We start from the raw sequence: 25,290 nt of genomic DNA on the forward strand, positions 1-25,290 counted from the left end.
GGTAAAGATATTATCTGAAGCTATGAAGCTGACTAAGGTCAACAAACATGATCTTATGAATCGTCTACATGCTGATGACTCTTAGATCTCCAACTGGGCTTCTTCTCTGAGATCCAGACTTAGAATCTAAGTGTCTGTTCCATTTGGAAACCTAACAGCTATTCAGGCCTTTCATGGCCAAATAGAGTGATTGATTTCCCACTCCCAAATATATTCCCCTACCCCAGCCTTCCTTACCTTAGCACATGCTATCATCTCTACGTAGTTGTTCTGGGAGCCCTATTCAGTTCCTTTCTTTCACTCATATTCCCACATCTAGTTCTTCAATAAACCTTTCATCTCTACCTACAGGGTACTCTCAAAGTTGACATTTCTCCCATCTTCACTGTCTGCGGCAGCACGTCACCCCCTTGACACCTAGATGACAGCCATGGCCTCTTAATTGGCCTTTGGTGTCCACTCTTTCCCTTCTAATCCATCCTCCACAGTGATCATTCAGAAGAGCAGAGCAGATTGTAACCCCCTTGCTGAAGTTCCTCTAGTGGTTTTGCCTGTACATACACAATCAGATCCAAATGCCTTACCGTGGTCTACCAGGCAGTCCCACTCTGCCACTCTTGCCGGCCTCCTTTTCCTCTGATTGCTCCTCACTCACCTCATGTTGCTCTGGCCACCCTGGCCTTCCCTCTTCCCTAAGATTTCAAAGTCCTTCTCGTCTCAGGACCTGCCTATTCTTTTTTATTAATTACTTTTTATTTTCGGTTGCACTGGTCTTTGTCGATGTGAACGGGGTTTCTCCAGTCGTGGCGAGTGGGAGTGACTCTTCATTGCAGTGAATGGGCTGCTCATTATGGCAGCTTCTCTTGCTGCGCAGCACAGGCTCTAGACACACAGGCGTCTGTGCAGCACATGAGCTCGGTAGTTAACCGCTCATGGGCTCTAGAGTGCAGGTTCAATAGCTGTGGTGCACGGGCTTGGCTGCCCCACAGCATGTGGAATCTTCCTGGACCGAGGATTGAACCCATGTCCCCTACACTGGCAGGTGGATTCTTATCTACCAGGATTGATTCTGACCTTTCTGCCTGAAATGCTCTTCTCTTAGAGCTGGCCTGTCTTCCTCTTTTTCATTACCAGTATCACCTCCTCTTGCAATCGTAACTCCTCCAAGGGGCCATCCCTAGACTAACTGGAGTAGCACCTTAGTCACACTGCTATTTTTAACATACTTTTGTAGCCATTACTCATGTATGATATTATTTATTTGTTTAGGAGTTATCAGAACCCTTCACCCTAGAATATAACCTCCTTTAGGGCAGAAAATGTATTTCTCTTGTTCATCGCTGATTCCCCGGAGCCTTGAATTGTGCCTGAAACATGCTTTTGTCATCCAGAAGAAAACATTTTTTCTGATCATGGCACCTTGGTTGCATTCTCTAGTCTTAGATGAACACAGTGCTCAAGAAAACCTGTAGGTGTGATTTATTTCCCCCTCTCATGGGTGGGGGTATAAAGAAACAGAATGCAAATAAATGCTGTTTGGGGCCAGCAGAGATGGAGGCAATGAGAGAAAGTATATATGTGTGTCGGGTGGTGAGTGGGTGTGTATTGACATGTGCCTGCATGTGTGTTGGAGAGCAGGATTTCATTTTATAGTTGAGCATGGTAAATGATTTTCAGTTGCATTTTCTACGATTCTGAGCCCAACTTAGTGGAAATAAAGCAGCAGGTGGCAGCAGGAGAGTATTACTACATTTTCTTAGCACTGAAAAGCACTTTTCCAGTGGATGAGAGGCTTTACAAAATGGACAATTAGACACAGCCCCTGCACAAACAGCTTGCAATCTATAGATGGATCGGTTGTCATTATATAAAATCTGTATCTTCATTACCAAAAACACATGTGCTGAATGTCCTTCTTTGCAAGACATTAGGCAAAGGCTGCAGAGTCTTCAACCAGGGTGGACCTTGCATTGTGGAGATTACAGCAGAAAACAAAAAATAAAGGAAATATAGATGGTTGCATGACCCCTGAACAAGTTAAGAAGTGATCATGTATTGCAATTATTTGTCTACTTGTTTTACAGTTTATTGTTTCCTCCTTCAGACTGAAAGTCTCTTGAGGGCAGGGACTTTTTTCTTTCTTATCCTTGAGGGCAGGTCTTTTGTATCTTGGAATCCTGAAACACTTAGCAAAGAGCCTGTCACAAAAATGAAGCTTAATGAATGTTTGTTGAAAGCATGAAAAGAAGAGTTTAAAAAAACAATACCGAAAAAAAACCCCCAGAGTATTTTAGTTCAGTTCAGTCACTCAGTCGTGTCTGACTCTTTGCGACCCCATGAATCACAGCACGCCAGGCCTCCCTGTTCATCACCAACTCCCGGAGTTCACTCAAACTCACATCCATCGAGTCGGTGATGCCATCCAGCCATCTCATCCTCTGTTGTCCCTTTCTCCTCCTGCCCCCAATCCCTCCCTGCATCAGAGTCTTTTCCAATGAATCAACTCTTCGCATGAGGTGGCCAAAGTACTGGAGTTTCAGCTTTAGCATCATTCCTTCTAAAGAAATCCCAGGGCTGATCTCCTTCAGAATGGACTGGTTGGATCTCCTAGCAGTCCAAGGGACTCTCAAGAGTCTTCTCCAACACCACAGCTCAAAAGCATCAATTCTTCGGCACTCAGCTTTCTTCACAGTCCAACTCTCACATCCATACATGACCACTGGAAAAACCATAGCCTTTACTAGATGGACCTTTGTTGGCCAAGTAATGTCTCTGCTTTTCAATATGCTATCTAGGTTGGTCATAAATTTCCTTCCAAGGAGTAGGTGTCTTTTAATTTCATGGCTGCAATCACCATCCGGAGAAGGCAATGGCACCCCACTCCAGTACTCTTGCCTGGAAAATCCTATGGACGGAGGAGCCTGGTAGGCTGCAGTCCATGGGGTAGCTAAGAGTCGGATACGACTCAGCGACTTCACTTTCACTTTTCACCTTCATGCATTGGAGAAGGAAATGGCAACCCACTTCAGTGTTCTTGCCTGGAGAATCCCAGGGACGGGGGAGCCTGGTGGGCTGCCGTCTATGGGGTCACACAGAGTCAGACACGACTGAAGTGACTTAGCAGCAGCAGCAATCACCATCTGCAGTGATTTTGGAGCCCCCCAAATTAAAGTCTGACACTGTTTCCACTGTTTCCCCATCTATTTCCCAAGAAGTAATGGGACCAGATGCCATGATTTTTGTTTTCTGAATGTTGAGCTTTAAGCCAACTTTTTCACACTCCACTTTCACTTTCATCAACAGGCTTTTTAGTTCCTCTTCACTTTCTGCCATAAGGGTGGTGTCATCTGCATATCTGATGTTATTGATATTTCTCCCGGCAATCTTGATTCCAGCTTGTGCTTCTTCCAGCCCAGCGTTTCTCATGATGTACTATGCATATAAGTTAAATAAGCAGGGTGACTGTATATAGCCTTGACGTACTCCTTTTCCTATTTGGAACCAGTATGTTGTTCCATGTCCAGGTCTAACTGTTGCTTCCTGACCTGCATATAGGTTTCTCAAGAGGCAGGTGAGGTGGTCTGGTATTCCCATCTCTTGAAGAATTTTCCACAGTTTATTGTGATCCACACTGTCAAAGGCTTTGGCATAGTCAATAAAGCAAAAATAGATGTTTTTCTGGAACTCTCTTGCTTTTTCAATGATCTAGCGGATGTTGGCAATTTGATCTCTGTTACTATGTAGAAAGAAATTAAGAGCATGTCTTGTGTAAAATATTTCAGTTGCATGCTCTTAATCCCAGTTTATGGTCATATTCATCTTCCTTTTCTGCTCTTCAAGAAAAATCAAGAATCCTTCCACACCTCACTTCAGTGGAATATTAGCCATTGAGAGCTCTTTAGATCAGGAAATCTGATTGAATGGATGAGCTTACTATTCAGAGAAAACCCTTAAGACATATTCCCATTAAGCTGATTAGCATTGCCCACTATTTTTATAGCTGAAAAGCATCCCTGTGGACCTAGAGACCATGTTCTGTGTTTTATAACCTCCAACATCTTAGGCTCTGTATTGTCACCCAAGCAATGAAAGGCAAGAGCCATGTCTTACAACTCAGTGCCAGAGCTTCTCTTGAGATGAAAAGAAGCTCACCATGCCACCAAGCTTTTCCATGCCAGCCTACTGTCCCTGCCCCACAACAGAGGGGACCTGGAGCAATTTCTCCCTCCTAGGGTGGCAGGATAGTGGGATGGGAGGAAGAAGACTGGTAGGCATCAGAAAGTGGAAAGGCAGAAAGGAAGAGCATCCCAGGCTAGAGCCAGCTATGGCACAGGGGCAGGGAGGAGGAGAGCTCTGTGAAGGGACTTGTAGTATCTTAGGCAGGTTAGTACAGGGGGGACAGTTTTCTCTAGGTCAGACTAGCTGAGCCTGCGTATGCAAGTTAGATCTCAGATTAAGTTAGGGTTATGTTGGAGTTCCTTCCTAAGCATAAATTCTGAGAAGTCATTCTTCTATATTTTCTCTATATATCAAATCCAGTATCTGCCACCAGTCCAGGGATTTCTGAATCTTAATTTCCTTCAACAGAGGGAAAGTCTTTCCTTCTACAATGATAGATTAAAAGGTTTAAATGGAAGCAGCGCATTTGTGTGAATGAATGTCAGTGTATACTTGATAGTCAGATCCTTTCCTATTTTGTTTGAGGGGAGAGGAGAAAACCATAGAAAAGTAGGGGCTGGAGACCAGCCAAGGGCTGGTTTTTTTTCCTTCCCTTCATTCTCATGCAGAGAAGAGAAGCTGCTGGACCAACTTTACAAAGATCAATATAGGCATTTTAGCAGCTTCTAATTTCTGTTTTTCCCATGATCTGTTCCATGTTTATGATAACCTCTAAAAAGTAATATAAATGTATTCTGAATTCTAGATGACTATCTTAAAGACTGAATATGGCCTCCTATTTTTGGTGTCCCAGTTTGTGTCTGTTTCTGATCATATTCCTGCCACATGAAGGACAAGTAACATCTCCACCTCATCTGTAGATGAAAGTTTTGTACTGGTTCAAGAAAGTGAAACTGCTGGGAGAATTGTCATCACTATTGTGTGACAGAGAATAGAAATGTCAAACTTGAAAGAATCTGTGCACGTCAGTGAGTACAGCATGTGTATGGTATTAATATTTAAAGTGTTTTACTTGTATTCTTTGTTCATACCAACATGCTGCAGTTCAGCAGGAAGAAATAAACGTGCAATAAGTAATTTTTTGCTTAAAAGATTTTTTAAAAATTACAATGTTTTATTTGGAAGAGGTGCACCCATTAAATTGAGTCACTCACCCATCAGACAGTAAAGAATCCACCTGCAAGGCGGGAGAACTGGGTTCAATCCCTGGGTTGGGAGGATCCCCTGGAGAAGGAAACAACTACCCACTCCAGTATTCTGGCTTGGAGAATTCCACGGACAGAGGAGCCTGGCAGGCTACAGGCCATGGGTTGCAAAGAGTCAGACGTGACTGAGTGACTTTCACTTCATTTCACCCAAAAACAAATCTGTGGTTAAATGAGCTCCTTCCCCCCCCCACCACAAATTTTCAGCAATGATATGACAATGATTTAAATGCACATCCATTGTGCACAAAATCAAAAGAATCAAGTCAATAAGATGTTACATTTTTATCAATAAACTCTGCATTGGTGATTTTGCTTAAACAAAATAGTATTATATGTCACATTAACTTAATGAGGTCAATCTGAATTTTATTGGTGTGCCTATATTTAATTTGTAAATTGATTTGGTTTTATGGTTGCTTATATAAAAGCTGTAGGTATAAGGAGTGGAGTTTACGTTTAGTTTCATGCTTGTACCTGTTTACATTTTATCCCTTTTTACCTGTTTTACTCCTTCCCCACCCATTTCCTCTGCCCCTTCTCTCTGGTAGCCACTATGCTATTCTCTCTATGTGTTTTGGTTTGTTTATTGTTTGTTTTTTTCTGTTCCATACATGAGTGAAATCTTGTGGTGTTTGTCTTTCTCCATCTCAATCAGCTAATTATTTTTGAAAGTGAATGTTATACTTTATGACATTTATAAAATAAATGTTATACTTTATTATACAGATAATTTAACACTTATTCCACTTGGATCACATATCTTTGAATATAGTTCTTTTCAGTTTTATTAGCCGTTAACAGCAAATATCTAAAACTTAGATCTTAGAGACAGTATGTCAGAAAGTATTAAATCAAAAATTTCCAAATTAGAACAGATTTGTGGTTGCTGAGGAGGAGTGGGGTTTGGAGAGGGATGGATTGGGAGGTTGGGGTTAGCAGATGCAAACCATTATATATAGATGCATAAACAACAAGGTCTCACTGTATAGCACAGAGAGCTCTATTCAGGATCCCATGATAAACCATAATGGAAAAGAATATGAAAAAGTTTATTCAGGTGTGTGTGTATGTGTGTGTGTGTATGGATCACCTTGTTATACAGCAGAAACTAATACAACATTGTAAATCAACTATACTTCAGTAAATTAATTATTTTAAGTTTCTAAATCAATGAGGCATATTCAATGATATTGCTTCACTAAAAATAACTCCTTATTGTAAATTTTATAAATATTTGAGAGTGAGCCTAAAGGTTTTTGCTCTGAATAGTTAAAAAACTATTTAAAAGGTTTAATTTTTAAAACTTTTGATATTGGAGTATGGGTATCAATCAGCTAATTTTTAATGCTTTCAATTTCTCTCTTCCTATTCTCTCATAAGCTCACTCCAATCATTTTTCTACCCTGACTATTGAACCAAACCTTTCTCTTGTCAAGATCACCAGTGACTTTCACGTGGCTGGACTCAATGGGCACATCTCAGTCTTCATCTCCCTTGACCTGTCTGCAGCATCTGACATTACTGACCATTTTTCCCTCCTGGAAATACTTTGCACACTTGGTTTCATGGTCAACACACTTTTAGCTTTCTTTCTATCTCACTGGCTGCTCCTTCTCAATTACTTTGGCTCGTTCCTCCTCTCTCTCCAAACTTCTTAAATTTGACATGCTCCAAAGTTCAGGTGTTGCACAACTACTCTTCTAATCCCCCTGGTATATCATCTAGGCTTTTTTTAAAAAATTAGGTGTAATTTATATATAACATTACCTAGTGTTACAGTTTTAAAATTTCACCCAAATGCTGTTGAATTTCTATATCCTAGGCTATAGGAAAAAAAAAAGTATATGTTACTATGTTTTTTTTCTCCCTCTCATTTGGCTATAGCCCAGGCCTTTCTCTTGAGCTTCAGGATTTTATACCCGAATGGCTCCTTAACATCTCCACTTGTTGTCTGTGCACCAGGGTCACAAACGGAACAAAACCAAGCATCAGACCTTATGTGGTAAATGCGGTACTGCACTGCCCACATCCCGCTTCAGGACTGAGGCCCACAGAAAGGTCCGTATAAGAATTGCTCTCTGCTGAAAGGAGCTGTCTTGCCTATGGTAACCCCCCTATTGGGGGCAGCTCCCATCCAATACCTGCGAGGCCTGGTCCCCTCGTCTCATCTGGAGACAAGGCTTATGAGTCTTTCCAGCTCCACATGGGATCAACTGGAACCTCTGTCAAAGCTGGATCATAGTTCAGCTTCTCTGTCTGCCCATTTCTACTTCTCTCATTCTTTTTACAAGGGGTGTTCCAGACAGCAGTCTTGGGCACAGTAATCTGTTTCAGATCTGTTTCCTGGGGAACATACCTCAGATAGTGAATACTGAGAATGGTCTGTACATATTGATAATTGCCTTAAATGTAAATGGATTTTGGTTGGTACATTTAATCCATTTACATGTATGCACTTCCACTTACCACATCACTCTGCATAATCCCCCAAATTGTATGTAATCATTTTATATTGTCAGGTTAATCATGTTCCCATTATGACTTGCAGTTGTAATGATCTTTTATTTTTTTGTCTAGCTATTGATTATGAAAACTGATAAACATCTTTTATTATTGTGATTATGTAACTCACTCGTGATTGGTCAACAGAAAAATAATAGAATTCCATATCACCCAAACTACCATTTAATAGAAAAACCTGTAATCACTTTTAAAAATCCAGATGCATATCAGAATCTTCTTGGAGCTTTTTGAAAAATACAAATGCCCAGGTGTTGCTGTTTTTCTCCAGAGCTCCAGATATGTTTCTAATGAGCAGCCATGTTTAAAAACAACTGGACTCGATGAGAATGGTCCTAGGGAACAGAATTTTTAAAAAGCGTTTTGAAACTGGATCACCAGCCTGTTACCTGGAAATGAAAGCCTCATCACTAGCAGTGGGTGGGATACTCATAGTTCTTGGTTTTTCTGTTGTGTTTTTAAAATGATGTAGTGTTTTATTATCATCAATTGTTCTATTAACGATTGAGAGGGGTGTTGATATCTCTACTACATATTGGATTTATATGTTTATCCATTCAATTCTATCATTTTTTTCATGTTCTGCTATTAAGTGCATGCACATGTAGGCTTGGTATAGCTTCTTGAGAATTAACCTTTTTATCATTATAAATAATCCTGGCTGTATATTTTATCCTGAGTAAGAATTTTGTTTCTTTGTATACTTTGCCTCACTTTGGCTAGGTCAGCAATCTATATGTGTGTGTTCTCAGTTATTCAGTTATTTCCAACCCTTTGTGACCCTATGGACTGCAGCCCATATGAGTCAATAAACTTTATTTTCGGTCTCAACCATATTTGCAATAGGTTTATTTTCTCCTCCCTTGTTCAGGACCCCATTTAGTTATATCTTTTTTGAAGCTTCTGAAGACAAAATTTGTTATCACCTCTGGCAATCATACTGAGCATGGAATCCACTGAGTACATATTGCATGCATTCTAATTTTATTGAGCATGATTGCATGCATTTGTTTTACTTGTGGATTGGCTGCTCTTGGGTTAGTCATCAGTTGTCCAAAATAGGTAGAAGGTGGGATCATGTGATATAATATGACTGTCCAGGGATATTCCTTGATAAGGGCCTATGGATGTACCACTCCCTTGATGAGAAGTAGAGAACATATACACCATTGATGACAAAATGTAAGGTAAGCCTAAAATATAAGATAATCTTCCTGATTTTTAAAGATTTATCCCTGTTGTTGCATATATCTCTGGTTCATATCTTGTTTAATGTTGCATTGTATGAATATACTGTAATTTATCCATTTTCTGTAGATATGCATATGGAACCCTATTGCTTTTCAAACTGATATTTAAATTGTTTATTTATGCTGTCATCAAACAAATACAATTTTGAAGTCATGCTTCTAGGAAAATTACTAAATCTATATATTTCTCTTCCTCTTTCTTTCTCCCTTCCCTCCCTTTCTTTTTCTTTCTCTCCTTCCCTTCTTCTCATGATTTCAGTTAGGATACCTCTTGACTAAAATACCAAGTAGTTTTGTTTGTTTGATGTTACTTGAAGCTGATTAATCTCTCCCCATCAAAAATACACTTGGTAGTTCAAAATAAAATAATTAAGAGTATCCTGTAACTTGAGAGACTTTGCAAAGATCCTTTTTTTCTAATTGAGTGTTGCAAGAAATGAAAATATATCCATAAAATGCTTGTACACAAATATTTATAGTAGTTTATTCATAATAGACTCAACTGGAACTGATCCAAATTTCTATCAACAAAGTGAATGAATAAACATGGTATATTTCTAAAATGGAATACTAATTGTAATTTTAAAATAGCAATTATTGATGCACAGAATCTCAAAAATTTTCATCATATTTGGAAGATCCATATTTACATGTCCACCTTCGATAGGCTGTGAAAGTAAAGGAAGGCATAAAGGGGAGTGGGTTGGGGTAAGGTGTAAGGCCTGGCTATATTAAAATGGAAATTACAGTCTCTTTGAGGTAGGAACATCTGAGATAAGAGAGAATGAGAAAGGCTGGAGACAGAGGCAGGAAACAGATTATGTACTGTTCTACAACCTATGGAAAGAAATATACTTTAATAATCAATTTGATGGGATATCATGTATATGTTTATTCTATATAAAATATATAAATTAGTATTTTATTTATAAATTTATATCAACACACTATATTTATAAATAAATGTATTAACAATTATGTAAATTACATATGTATAGTTTACTTATATATTAGGGTAATATATAGTATATGTAGAATAAAACATAAATACATTTGTTGGTAATTTGTATATCATATATTGGAATATAACATATATTACATCAGTTCAGTTGCTCAGTCGTGTCCAACTCTTTGCGATCCCATGGACTGCAGCATGCCAGGCTTCCCTGTCCATCACCAACTCCTGGTGATGCCATCCAACCATCTCATCCTCTCTCATCGCCTTCTCCTGCCTTCAATCTTTCCCAGCATCAGGTTCTTTTCCATTAAGTAAGTTCTTCACATCAGGTGGCCAAAGTATTGGAGTTTCAGCTTCAACATCAGTCCTTCCAATAAATATTCAGGACTGATTTCCTTTAGGATCGACTGGTTGGATCTCCTTGCAGTCCAAGGGACTCTCAAGAGTCTTCTCCAACAGCACAGTCCAAAAGCGTCAATTCTTTGGTGCTCAGCTTTCTTTATAGGCCAACTTTCATGTATAGATCCATACATGACTACAGGAAAAACCATAGATTTGACTAGATGAACTTTTGTTGGCAAAGTAATGTCTCTGCTTTTTAATATGCTGTCTAGGTTGGTCATAGCTTTTCTTCCAAGGAGCAAGCATCTTTTAATTTCATGGCTGCAGTCACCATCTGCAGTGATTTTGGAGCCCCCCAAAATAAAGTCTCTCACTATTTCCATTGTTTCCCATCTATTTGACTTGAAGTGATGGGACCAGATGCCATGATCTTTGTTTTTTGAATGTTGAGTTTTAAACCAACTTTTTCACTCTCCTCTTTCACTTTAATCAAGAGGCTTTTTAGTTCCTCTTCACTTTCTGCCATAAGGGTGGTGTCATCTGCATATCTGAGGTTATTGATATTTCTCCTGGCAATCTTGATTCCAGCTTGTGCTTCATCCAGCCCAGCATTTTGCATGATGTACTCTACATACGTGCTGCGGTTCATGGGGTCACAAAGGGTTGGACATGACTGAGTGACTGAACTGAACTCTGCATATAAGTTAAATAAGCAGGGTGACAATATACAGCCTTGACTTACTCCTTTCCCAATTTGGAACCAGTCTGTTGTTCCATAACCAGTTCTAACTGATGCTTCTTGACCTCCATACAGATTTCTCAAGAGGCAGGTAAGGTGGTCTGGAATTCCTGTCTGTTTAATAATTTTCCACAGTTTGTTGTGATCCACACAGTCAAAATGTTTGGTGTAGTCCATAAAACAGAAGTAGATGTTTTTCTGGAACTCTCTTGCTTTTTTGATGATCCAAAGGATGTTGGCAATTTGATCTCTGGTTCTGCTCCCTTTTCTAAATCTAGCTTGAACATCAGGAAGTTCACAGTTCACGTACTGTTGAAGCTGGGTTGGAGAATTTTGAGTATTATTTTGCTAGTGTGTGAGATGCGTGCAATTGTGTGGTAGTTCAAACATTCTTTGGCATTGCCTTTCTTTGGGATTGGAATGAAAACTGACCTTTTCCAGTCCTGTGGCCACTGCTGAGTTTTCTATATTTGCTGGCATATTGAGTGCAGCACTTTCACAGCATCATCTTTTAGGACTTGAAATAGCTCAACTGGAATTCCATCACCTCCACTAGCTTTGTTCATAGTGATGCTTTCTAAGGCCCACTTGACTTCAGATTCCAGGATGTCTGGCTCTAGTTGAGTAATCACACCATCATGATTATCTGGGTCATGAAGATCTTTTTTGTATAGTTCTTCTGTATATTCTTGCCACCTCTTCTTAATATCTTCTGCTTCTTTTAGGTCCATACCATTTCTGTCCTTTATTAGAACAAATCTGATCTATATATTTATGAGTTTGTTTATTTGTTTGTTTTTGAAGTATAGTTGACCTACAAGGCTATGTTAGTTCTTGGTTCACAAAGTAGTAATTCAGTATTTCTATACATTTCAAAATGACCACCGTGATCAGTCCAGTTACCATTTGTAACCATACAAAGATATTACATAACTATCAACTGTATTCCCCTCACTACACATTTCATACCTGTGGCTCATTGATTTTGTAACTGAAAGTTCGTACCTCTTAGTCTCCCTCAACTTATTTTTCTCCTCCCCTCATTCATCTCCCCTCTGGCAACCACCTGTTTTTTTTTTCTCCTCTGTATCTATAAATCTGTGTCTATTTTGTTATGCTTGATCATTTGTTTTGCTGCTTTGAATTCCACACATAAGTGAAATGCATATAGAGTTTGTTTTTTCTTGTCTGACTTATTTTGCTAAGCACAACACAGTGTAGCTCCTTTGTGTTGTCACAACTGGTAAGATTTCATTTTTTTAAGCCTTTTTCGTTTTTTAAATATATTCCATTGACTATATAAGCCATATCTTTTATTAATGAGCACTTAGATTGCTTGTGTATCTTGGCAATTGTAAATAATGCTGCAATGAACATAGGGGTGCATGTATCTTTTCTAATTAGCATTTTTTATTTGCTTTGTATATATACTCAGCAATAGAATTGCTGGGTCATATGTTGAAAGTGAAGTGAAAGTGAAAGTCATTCAGTTGTGTCTGACTCTTTGCGACCCCATGGACTATAGAGTCCGTGGAATTCTCCAGGCCAGAATACTGGAGTGGGTAGCCTTTCCCTTCTCCAAAGGGTCTTCCCAACCCAGGGATTGAACCCAGGTCTCCCACATTGCGGGCAGATTCTGGACTTTCCTGGAGGCTCAGATGGTAAAGAATTTGCCTGTAATACAGGAGACCAAGGTTCAATCCCTGGGTCAGGAAGATCCCCTGGAGAAGGGAATGGCAACCCATTCTAGTATTCTTGCCTGGAGAATTCCGTGGATAGAGGAGCCTGGCAGGCTACAGTCCATGAGGTCACAGAGTTGGACATGACTGAGTGACTGATATACACACACACACACACACACATAGTTTTATTTTTAATTTTTTGAGGAATCTCCATACTGTTTTCCATAGTGGCTGCACCAATTTACGTTCCCACCACCAGTACACAAGTGTTCCCTTTTCTCCACATTCTTGCCAACACTTGTTATTATTGTCTTTTTGATAAGAGCCATTCTTACAGGTGTAAGAATGGGGGATTGATGCAGGTTCAATCCCTGCGTTGAGAAGATCCCCTGGAGAAGGAAATGGCAACCCACTCCAGTATTCTTGCCTGGAATAGCCTATGGACAGGGGTGCCTGGTGGATTATAGTCCACGAGGTGTCCAAGAGTCAGACACAACTGAAGCTACTTAGCACAATTTAAAGTAATTATTGATAGGTATATATTTATTGCCTTTTTGTTAATTGTTTTTGGGTTATTTTGTAATTCTTTTTCGTTCATTTCTTTTTTGTTATCTTTTGTGATTTCTTGACTTTAAGTGTTATGTTTGGTTTCTCTTTTGAGAATGAATCTATTATTTTGGTTTGTGCTTACCATGAGGTTTATATGTAGCAATCTCTATTCATATGTGATTATTTTAAGTTGGTAATCTTTTATTTAATTTTAATTTTATTTTTAAATTTATTTATTTTAATTGGAGGCTAATTACTTTACAATATTGTATTGGTTTTGCCATACATCAACATGAATCCGCCACGGGTGTACATGTGTTCCCCATCCTGAACCCCCTTCCCACCTCCCTCCCCGTACCATCCCTTCGGGTCATCCCAGTGTACCAGCCCCAAGGATCCTGTTTCGAACCTGGACTGGCGAGTCCTTTCTTATATGATATTATACATGTTTCCATGCCATTCCCCCAAATCATCCCACCCTCTCCCTCTCCCACAGAGTCCAAAAGACTGTTCTATACATCTGTGTCTCTTTTGCTGTCTCGCATACAGGGTTATCGTTACCATCTTTCTAAATTCCATATATATGTGTTAGTATACTGTATTGGTATTTTTCTTTCTGGCTTACTTCACTCTGTATAATAGGCTCCAGTTTCATCCACCTCATTAGAACTGATTCAAATGTATTCTTTTTAATAGCTGAGTAATACTCCATTGTGTATATGTACCACAGCTTTCTTATCCATTCATCTGCTGATGGACATCTAGGTTGCTTCCATGTTCTGGCTATTATAAACAGTGCTGCGATGAACATTGGGGTACACATGTCTCTTTCAATTCTGGTTTCCTCCATGTGTATGCCCAGCAGTGGGATTGCTGGGTCATAAGGCAGTTCTATTTCCAGTTTTTTAAGGAATCTCCACACTGTTCTCCATAGTGGCTGGACTAGTTTGCATTCCCACCAACAGTGTAAGAGGGTTCCCTTTTCTCCACACCCTCTCCAGCATTTATTGCTTGTAGATTTTTGGATAGCAGCCATTCTGACTGGCGTGAAATGGTACCTCATTGTGGTTTTGATTTGCATTTCTCTGATAATGAGTGATGTTGAGCATCTTTTCATGTGTTTGTTAGCCATCTGTATGTCTTCTTTGGAGAAATGTCTATTTAGTTCTTTGGCCCATTTTTTGATTGGGTCGTTCATTTGTCTGGAATTGAGCTGTAGGAGTTGCTTGTATATTTTTGAGATTAGTCATTTGTCAGTTGCTTCATTTTAAGTTGGTAATCTTTTAAATTCAAACATATCTTAACAACCCTATCTAACTTTTGCCATTTTAATTACAATGTATCTTGATGTGGTCCTTTTTGGGTTGATCCTGTTTGAGACTCTGCTTCCTGTACCTAGATAATCTGTTTCCTTTCCCAGGTTAGGAAACTCTTGAGCTATTATGTCTTCACATATGTTCTCTACCCCTTTCTCTGTCTCTCCTCCTGGGACTCCTACAACACGAATGTTAGTATGCTTGATGTCATCCTAGAGGTCTCTTCAACTGTCCTCATTTTTGTTTTTCTTTTTTCGATTCAGCTTCAGTGATTTCCACTATTCTGCCTTCTAGTTCATTGATTGTTCCTCTGTATCACCTAATCTACTGTTGATTCGGTCTAGTGTATTTTAAAATTTCATTTATTGTATCTGTCATCTCTTTTTGGTTTTCCTTATATTTTCTAACTCTTTGTTTAAAAATTCTAACTTCTCATTCTGTCCATTCAGTCTTCTCTCTTGGTCTTTGAGCATCTTTTTGATTATTACCTAAAGTCTTTATTCAATAGACTGTTTATCTCCAATTTACTTAGTTCTTCTGGAATTTTATCTTGTTTCTTTGTTTGGAACATACTCCTCTATTGCCTCCTTTTGTCTAATTTACTATTTTTACGTCTGTGTATTTGTTAGGTTGGTTATGTTTCTCAGTTTTGCAGTAGTGGCCTTATGGAGGAAATGAACACTGCACACTCTTTTGTTTTCCAAAGACTTATGCTCAGGGTGTCCTCTATGTGGAAACCATGTGGGTTGCATGGTTCCTTCTGTTGTGGTGGACTGACTACTATGCACATGCTGGTGGATGTGGCTGACCCCCATTCCAGTTAGTTGCAAGACCTTGCCTTTTCAGAGCCTGCCAGCTACTGGTAGATGGGTCCAGGTCCTAGCATGGCTGGTTGCATGGCCAGGGGAGTTCAGTTCTGGTTTTGCACTATTAGTGGGTCAGGCTGAGTAATGAAGAAGCTGATTATGGGGCACTGGAGGGTCCTAGGGCTAGTGCTGGCCAATTGGTGTGCAGAGCTAGGTCCCAGGGCAACTGGCTACATTTCCAGGGATCTTAGAGTTACTGGTGACCCACTATGGGTGGACTGATGGGGTCCAGAGTGTCCTGAAGCCTGATCATGGATGGGGGTGGGTTCAGAGTCTCTGGCTTCAGGGTTTTGGGAGTCCTGGAGTTGGTGTTGACCCACAGGTGGGCAGGGCCAGCGCCCATGGGGGTCCCACTACTAGTGCCAGCCCATTGGTGAGTGGATCAGGCCCTGCCTGACAAGCCTGGCTGTATGACCTCAATGGTCCTAAGGTGGTATCTGCACATGAGTGGGTGAGGCCAGATCCCAGGGCCAGGGCTGACCCACTGATGGGTGAAGCTGGGTTCTGGATTCTCTGGCTATAGAGCCCTGGTGTTTCAGAGTTGATGTTGGCCTATAGGTAGACAGAGTGGGGCCTAGTAGGTCCCAGGGCTACTGCTCATCTCCCAGTGGGTGAAGCTGGGTCTCAGGGGTAGTGTCAGCCCTCTGGTGGTTGAATCTGGATGCTGGATCCTCTGTGGGTAGAACTAAGTCCCAGGGCAGCTGTGGACTCAGGGCATCCTATTGCAGCTAGCTTAGTGATGGGTAGGCTGTCTCCCTGCCCAGTTATCTGCTTGCTCTGGGGTGTCCCAGGACTGGTACCAACCGTTTAGTGGACAGGGCCAGGGTCTGGCACTAATTAGCTAGAAGGAGGATTCCAAATTGTCCTCCCAGTACCAGTGTCTTCATGGTGGGATGAGCTCCTCAAAATGGCTGCTGCCGGTATCTGTGTCCTCAAAGTGAGACCCTGTAGCCTCCTACCTTTCCAGGAGCCCCTCCAAGATCAACAAGTGGGTCTGACCAAGGTTCCTTTCTAAGTACTCCTTCTGCCTTGGGTCTCAGAGTTTGTGAGATTTTGTGTGTCTTTTAAGGATTGGGTCTTTTTCCTGCAGCCTTCTAGCTCTCCCCAAAGTAACCCTTATTGGCCTTCTAAGTCGAATGTTCTAGGTGCTTGTCTTCCTGGTGCAGGACCCCTAGGCCAGGGAGCCTGATATGGACCTCAGACCTCAGAAGAACCTCTGAAGTTGTAATTATTCTCCCATTTATGGCCATCTACCCAGGGGTTTAGGTCTTGACCACACTGTATCTCCACCCTCTTGCATGACTCATTGTGATTCCTTCTTTATATCTTTAGTTGTAGAAGATCTTTTCTACAGTTTTTAGGTGTTTCTCATATATACTTTGGAAAATCCCATGAATGGAGGAGCTTGGTAGGCTGCAGTCCATGGGGTTGCTAAGAGTTGGACACAACTGAGTGATTTCACTTTCACTTTTCACTTTCATGCATTGGAGAAGGCAATGGCACCCCACTCCAGTACTCTTGCCTGGAAAATCCCATGGAGGGAGGAGCCTGGTAGGCTGCAGTCCATGGAGTTGCTAAGAGTCAGGCACAACTGAGCGACTTCACTTTCACTTTTCACTTTCATGCATTGGAGAAGGAAATGGCAACCCACTCCAGTGTTCTTGCCTGGAGAATCCCAGGGACGGGGGAGCCTGGTGGGCTGCCGTCTCTGGGGTCACACAGAGTCGGACACAACTGAAGCAACTTAGCAGCAGTGCTGGTAAAAGGAGGTGAGATAGTATTCACTGTCTTCCTATTCCACCATCTTTTTAATTGGATGCTGAAAATAATAAATTTTATATTCTTGAGTTTTTTAAAAACAGTGTTTGATTTTTTTTCTGTCCATCAGCTTAGTTAGTTACATATCAATTTGATCCTTTCAAGGCCTATTGTTATTTTAGAACAGATCTACAGGAGTCTTTCTCTAGGACTAATTTAGCAACACTCCCAAGGTATGGATATTCTTGTATCTCCACTGACTGCTCTAATGTTCAATGTATCTATACTTCAGATGGTAAAAATCAGAATGACTTCTGGCCCTGGGAAAAATTTAGTTTACATTCCTTTTAATTGTGTGTGTGCTCAGTCGTGTCCAACTCTTTGTGACCCTATGGACTGTAGCCCACAAGGCTTCTCTGTCCATGGTGTTTTCCAGCCTAGAGTACTGGAGTGGGTTGCCATTTTCTTCTCCAGGGGATCGTCCCAACCCAGGGATCAAACCCATGTCTCCTGCATTGGCAGGCAGATTCTTTACCACTAGCGCCACCTGGGAAGTCCACAATCCTTTTTATCCCTCTAATAATTGGTCTTCCCCAAAAGTTACTCTTGCCCAGCTTCGTGAGGTTTTACCCTATACATGTACAAATTTGTACTCAGTCAGACTCAAAAGGAAATGCTAATTAAATTTCTGAAATTCGTTCTCTGTATAACTTCTTTCTTTTGAATATCTTGTCCCCACAAATTCTAACCTTCTTAACCTTCTTGTATAATACTCCTGTGTCTCCTCAAATGAGTGAGATAACTAGTCTTTGTTTGAATTCTTTCTCCTTGTACTGTGATTGAGAAATTACCTCCTGACAATATACTTTGGAATGGTAGAACCTATCTTTTTTGTTTTCCTTCTTTCAGGGATCTCAGACCTGTACTGCCTCATGTCCAATGTCTGAAAATGGTTGTTTCCTGTGTTTTATGATTGCATACCCTCTTACTCATTCATGTCTGGAAGAGATTCCAGGAGTATATGGTTGTTTTTTTTTTTTTTTTTGTAAGAAAAATAGGACATTAGGGAAGGTAGCGGAGAAGGCAATGGCACCCCACTCCAGTATTCTTGCCTGGAAAATCCCATGGACGGAGGAGCCTGGTAGGCTGCAGTCTATGGGGTTGCTAAGAGTCGGACACGACTGAGCGGCTTCGCTTTCACTTTTCACTTTCATGCATTGGAGAAGGAAATGGCAACCCACTCCAGTGTTCTTGCCTGGAGAATCCCAGGGATGGGGGAGCCTGGTGGGCTGCCGTCTCTGGGGTCGCACAGAGTCAGACATGACTGAAGCGACTTAGTAGCAGCAGCAGCAGCAGCAGGGAAGGTAGTTTCCTTTTGGTGGGTGGCGGGGTTGGGCAGAGGAGTGATGTGATTTATGATTGATATTTTCAAAATATTATTTTGATTACCTTATAGAAAATGGAGTGACATAAGAGTGGAATCAGATAAAACAGTGAAGAAAATTGCAGAAATCTGAGTAAGGATTATGTCACTTTCTGTCTATCTCTACAAGGATTGAATCATGTTTGCTGTAGCCGTTGACTTTCAGCACCACCTAAAAGGAGTTCAGGATGAAGAGTAGAAATGAGGTACTTTGTGCTCTGGGAAAAACTGACAAAATAGGTCTTCAGAGAGTTAGATTTTATAAACCCAATTCTTGCATGTCCTCATATCTAGGAAAGCACTAAAACCCTTCATGGTGAGGTCTGCTCCAAGTGACTAGCAGTAACCTTCACAAGACTAGCAGAGACTTTCTGCAAAAATGTCTTGATTGCATGTACTCCCCCTTCACCAAAATCATATATATACTGATCTTCCCCCTGTATCTTTGGAGCAGTTTCTCAGAGCTATCTGAGATGTTGTCTTCCAGGCTATAGTCTTCATTTTGTCCCAAATATAACCTAACTCACAACTCTCACATTGTGTTTTTTTTTTTAAGTCAACAGCTAGTAGTTTTTAGGTCCAAGTTTATGCTAAGATAGATGACATAGTCTTCAGAAGTACAGAATTTAGTCAAAGATTGAATGTTAAGTGTGGTTTGGAAATTTTGTGATTAGTGGAAGATGAATAGAAGATCAGATAAAGGGCAGGAGAAATCGAGAATTGTTTAAAATGGTATTTTGAATATAATGAATTTGTGATTCCTATTAGACATTGAAGAGAAGATGGCAAGTAAGTGGTCAAATCTGTAAGTTTCAAGTTCAAAAGAGACTGGAGATATAAACTCTAGAGTTGTAGACACATGGGTTTTAAAGTTATGGGAATAGATACAGTAATCCTCAGAGGGTGAGTGATTAAAAACTCGATATTCCTTCAGGTAAGGTATGTGGTTGATTTTCTAGTTTTATATATAAATATTTAACTCTGGAAAATGAGAGAAGGTCAAGCAGATATTGGCCTTATGTATGTGGAATGTTCAGTGCAGATCAGGTTGGTAGTAGATACGTAGCAGATGCCAATAAGTTCAGATTCCTGGGGAAATCATTCATTAGACTGTGGAGGGCAATCACTAAGAGCTGGTGGCTGTTACTATGAGCATGTTCCCAGGTAAATGATCAGAAAGGCCAGGAAGAAAAACCCCTGTAGGTTGGATGGTTAGAAAATCTCATGAAAATGAATTCAGTTACAGCTGTTTGGTTGTTCATTTCAAATTATGTCACAGTGACAAAACAATGAGAAAAAAGACCCCATAGTGCATAAAACTTTGCCTTCTAATGTGGGGAGTGAGAGTCAGGGCGCTAAGAACCCACATGCCTTGCAGCCAAGAAACCAAAATATAAAACAGAAGCAATATTGTAACAAATTCAATAAAGACTTTAAAAATGGTCCACATTAAAAAACAGTCTAAAAAAAAAGAGCAAAAACACAAATATAGTGCAAGTGCAGAAAGTGAAAAGTGAAAATGTTAATTGTTCAGTTGTGTCCGACTCCCTGTGACCCAATGGATTGTAGCCTGCCAGTTTCCTCTGTCCATGGAATTCTCCAGGGAAGAATACTGGAGTGGGTTGCCATTGTCTTCTCCAGAAGGTTTTCCCAATTTAGATCAAACTCAGGTCTCCTGCATTGCAGGCCAATTCTTTTATCATCTGAGCCACCAGGGAGAGAGCACCCTAAGCAGGCTTGTAAACTTGTGGGTTATGCCAAATGACTTGGGTTACAAGACAGCCTAAACTGTAGAGGGAAGAGAGCGGGGCTGTCTTTGGGAGACCATCATGGCTCCTCACTAAATAGACCTTGGTGGCTCAAGCGCAGGCACCTCCCATGTGGGCTTCTGCGGCTGCCAGAGAATGTGAATGATTGCAGACTTGGTTCAAACCTAGAGAGTGCGAATGATTGCAGACTTGGTTCAAACTTAGAGAGTGCGAATGATTGCAGACTTGGTTCAAACCTAGAGAGTGCGAATGATTGCAGACTTGGTTCAAACCTGCATGACTCTGCATTAGAGTGAGCTCATTGCCTGCTAGTTATGCAAAAACTTCACTCCTAGCATTGCCTTCACTATAGTATTTAAATGTGTTTATGAAAATGTATTTTTATTATTATGCTTATAATAGGTATTTATGAATAAAAAAATACAAAAAGATGCTTAACACCCACAGAATCTATGTTTCATTTCAATGCATTTCTTTCTATTCTCATTCTCTTTTCCACCCCCTCACCATTCTGTTTCTCTTCATGTCTTCACAAAATACAGATCTTAATTTATATTCAATTTTATGCCTTATACCTGTGGCGGATTCATTTTGATATTTGGCAAATCTAATACAGTTATGTTAAGTTTAAAAATAAAATAAAATTAAAAAAAAAAAAAACTAATCTCATACCACAAACACTTTCCATAGCTTTCAATATATATTTGAATATATAATTTCCTATGGCTGTATAACATTCCATTATGGGGAAGTACTGAAGAAGGAAATGGCAACCCACTCCAGTGTTCTTGCCTGGGAAATCCCATGGACAGAGGAGCCTGGCAGGCTACAATCAATGGGTTAACAAAGAGTCAGACACAGTGACTAAACAACAACAACTGTGGAAGTACACATAAAAATGTATTTATGAATGTTAGGTTGCTTTCTTGATTTTGCCATTACAGAAGTCCTATGATGAGCATCCTTTACATAATTATAAATGATCTTTCGCTAGTTTCTTCATGGTAAATGTTATAGGTTCCATTTTTTAAACAGTTTTTTTGAGAACTCTTTTTTTGAGGGGAGTATTTTTTGTTTTGTATGGATTTTTTTTTTAGGTTTTATTAGAATATCAACATTTGAAAAACACTTTAATGGTGTTTCATAAGCCTAAAAATAATATTGAATTTACTGATTCTTTTCTAAAATCTATTTCCCTCCTGGGAAACATCACGTAAAATCTTTGCAAGGTTTTGGTAATCTGGAATAGATTTTCTTTTTCTTAATAAGAATATTTTTCTTTTCAGAGTTTATAAGTATTTAGAAAATTTAATCAACACATTAGTTTTAGGTCAACTTTTTTGATATATTTCCTAATTGATAAAACTTTTACTAAGCTCTTTTTATATTTTATATTAATATTTAATAAAAATTAAAATTTATAATATTTAATATTTCCTAGAGAGTAATTGACATGAATGCCAATTTTATGTTAGTTTCTTTATTTAAACTTTGAGCCAATGTTGGCTTCTTTTCCAATGTATCTGTTCTAGATTTAAAGTCAGTTAACTATAGTGGAAAGAGTAGTCTTTGGTGCTAGGTAACTTTGAATCCTGGCTTTGCCACTCTGTCCTCTGTATATCTCAGTTCACTTATCAAAGTATTATAGCACCTACCTCATAAATTTGGGGAGAAGAATTAAATTTGATTATTAATCCATGTAAAAACCTGTTAAGATACAATGTTCTCCCCATCTCTCTTCCTAATGCTCCCCACATACCATCTCACCAGCTCTACTGCTCACTCCTGGGTCCAGGCAACCACCGTCTCTCCCCTGGACTATGAAACAGCCTCTGCAATGATCTCCTAGCTTCCATTTTTGGCTCTACTAGTCAATTCTCACAGCAGCCAGAGTGATTCTTTATAGACACAAACCCCATTGTGTCACTCCTGTCATCAGTCTTCCAATGCTTTCTCATCACATAGGGGAAAAAAGCCTCCTACATGATCTGGTCCCTGACTACTAGGAGACTAATTCTTACCACTCCTATTCTCACTTGGCTTCACTCATACCAGATTTCTTGTTTTCAGCTATACCAAGCACAGGCCCACTTGCTGTTCCTTTTTCTCCTTCAATATTTGCATAGTTCTTTTGCTCTTGTCTTTTAATCACAGCCATGAAATTAAAAGATGCTTGCTCCTTGGAAGAAAAGCAATGACCTACCTAGACAGCTTATTAAAAAGCAGAGACATTACTTTGCCAACAAAGGTCTGTCTAGTCAAAGCTATGGTTTTTCCATGGTCATGTATGGATGTGAGAGTTGGACTATAAAGAAACTGAGAACCGAAGAACTGATGCTTTTGAACTGTGGTGTTGGAGAAGACTCTTGAGAGCCCATTGGACAGCAGGGAGATCCAACCAGTCCATCCTAAAGGAAATCAGTCTTGAATATTCATTGGAAGGACTGATGTTGAAGCTGAAACCCCAATTCTTTAGCCAACTGATGCGAAGAACTGACTCATTGGAAAAGATCCCGATGCTGGGAAGGATTGAAGGTGGGAGAAGAAGGGGACGACAGAGGATGAGATGGTTGGATGGTATCACCGACTCAATGGACATGCTGCTGCTGCTAAGTCGCTTCAGTCGTGTCTGACTCTGTGTGACCCCATGGACTGCAGCCCACCAGGCTCCTCCATCCATGGCATTTTCCAGGCAAGAGTACTGGAGTGGGTTGCCATTGCCTTCTCCTCAATGGACATGAGTTTGAGTAAACTCTGAGAGTTGATGATGGACAGGGAGGCCTGGTGTGCTGTGGTCCATGGGGTTGCAAAGAATTGGACACGACTGAGCAACTGAACTGAACTTTGCTCTTGTCCTTCAGGTCTCTCACCACAAGTTACCTCCTTGAAGAGGCATTCCCTAATCTTTCCAACTATAAGAGAATCCCTTCCCATTCCCTTATTCTGCTTTTTCTCTGTAACAATAATCATTATGTAACAGTTAATAAAATGTATAGATGTTTTTAAAATTTCTATCTCCCCAAGTAGAATGTAAGCTCTGTGAAGCCGAGAGACTTCCTCAAGTTTGTCACCCCTCTAGTCTTAGGGTCCAGTGCAGTATCTGTCATACTGAAATGTGCTCAGTTTTTTTCTGAAATAAATGAGTGAATGAACAAGTAAATCAATCACTATACATTTTAAAAATGATTTTGGGATCCAGTGTATTTTCTTGAGCAAAGTCTAGCTTAATTCCTTTCCATTTTATCTTGTTAGTCTTCCTGGGTGTGCCTCCTTTGTTTTAGGAAAGCTGTTAATATGTGTATTTTAATCTTTAAACTGGAAAGTATTACTAGTTTTAATAGCTTAAGTATTATCTTCCATATCAGTTGTTTTGGTATCACCATTCTAACTGTTCTTCCAACTGGACTTTTTCTTCTTCCTAAATGAGCTGACCAGCACAGTTTGCCCTTTTCAGTTTTGACCTTATGTGAATATTACGAATGGTCATTAGAAGTACCTCAAACTCATTTATCTGAATGACAGAAGAAACAGATCAATATATTAAGTGTCTTAATGTAAACTTACTTGGCAACTGAAGAGTTGTTGTTTAGTCTCTGAGTCATGTCTCACTCTTTTGTGACCCCATGGACTGTATAGCCCACCAGGCTCATCTGAATATGGGATTATCCCAGCAAGAATACTGGAGTGGTTTCCATTTCCTTCTCCAGGGGATCTTCTCAATTCAGGAATTGAACCTGTGTTTCCTATATTGGCAGGTTGGATTCTTTACTACTGAGTCACCTGGGAAGTCCAACTAAAGAGTAACACTTAAAAACTGTCTGATCAACATAGAAATGAAAGCCATCCTAATGATGCTATCTTCCTGCTACCAAAATCTCTTTAAAATTAAAAGTGAATTATTTCCCTCTTTAGCTTAAAATAACTTCAGGGGCTTTTCATCCTCTATAACAGAAGTTCTCAAACCTCCGTGCATATCAGAGTTGCTTGGAGGACTTGTTAAAATAGATTGCTTGGTCCATGCTCAGTTTCTGATCCAGCAGGTCTAGGGGCCTGAAAATCTGCATTGCTAACCAGTTCCCAGGTAAGGCTGTTGCTGCTGGTCTGGGAACCAAACTTTGAGAACTACTGCTCTGTACTGTACAAATACCTTCACACAGTGTGCAAGTTAGGTTATCATGGTAGTTAAAAGGTGTAAGAGATTCAGGCCAATCCAGCTGTACCATTCCCTAGCTATGTTACTTTAGGAAAGGTATGTTATTCCTTTTCGCTGCAATTGCTTCATCTGTATAATGAGGACAAGTTTAATAGCAGTGCTTTCCTCACAGATTTGTTGTAAGGTTAAATGAGATAATAGCTATAAAGGGTCATGCAGAGTAATCAGCCCCCATATGTTAACAGTTCTGCAGGGTCCTCTAGAAAACTGTCTCTGCTTCTTCAACCTCAAAGTACTATGTGGAGGTCTCTCAAATACACTACTCTGTTTTACTCTTTTGTTCCTTGGGTTATGGCTCTTTACTGGTTGGTATGCCTTTGCCTTCATTCTACTTTCCCTGGTAAACTATTACTCTTCCTTTAATACTAAATTCTGACATCACATCTGCTCAAAGCACCTCCTGAGGTTCTTAAATGGGGCTCAGTGTTCCTCCGTGTGGACAGTCGTCTCTCTGCTTTATATTTGTATATTTGGGATGATGGTCCCATGACAAAGACTGTCTACTTTGCTCAGTTGAT

The 25,290-nt window shown here is 40.0% G+C and overlaps 1 long non-coding RNA gene across 3 annotated transcripts in view; it reads left to right on the plus strand.

The window, feature by feature from the left end:
* LOC123333999 overlaps positions 1-23,745 on the plus strand; it is a 52,193-nt gene extending 28,448 nt beyond the window's left edge. Inside the window, exons 5-7 of one of the 3 annotated variants that reach the window (XR_006551696.2) lie at positions 7,350-7,445; positions 8,179-9,094; positions 23,421-23,745. This is a non-coding gene — a long non-coding RNA (uncharacterized LOC123333999). Of the gene's footprint in view, positions 1-7,271; positions 7,914-8,178; positions 9,095-23,420 lie in introns of those variants that run through there. The other 2 variants (XR_006551695.2, XR_006551694.2) reach the window with 2 other exon arrangements.
* The last annotated feature ends 1,545 nt before the right edge of the window (positions 23,746-25,290 follow it).

Source organism: Bubalus bubalis, chromosome 6 (assembly GCF_019923935.1).
Source record: "Bubalus bubalis isolate 160015118507 breed Murrah chromosome 6, NDDB_SH_1, whole genome shotgun sequence".
Lineage (NCBI taxonomy): Eukaryota > Metazoa > Chordata > Mammalia > Artiodactyla > Bovidae > Bubalus > Bubalus bubalis.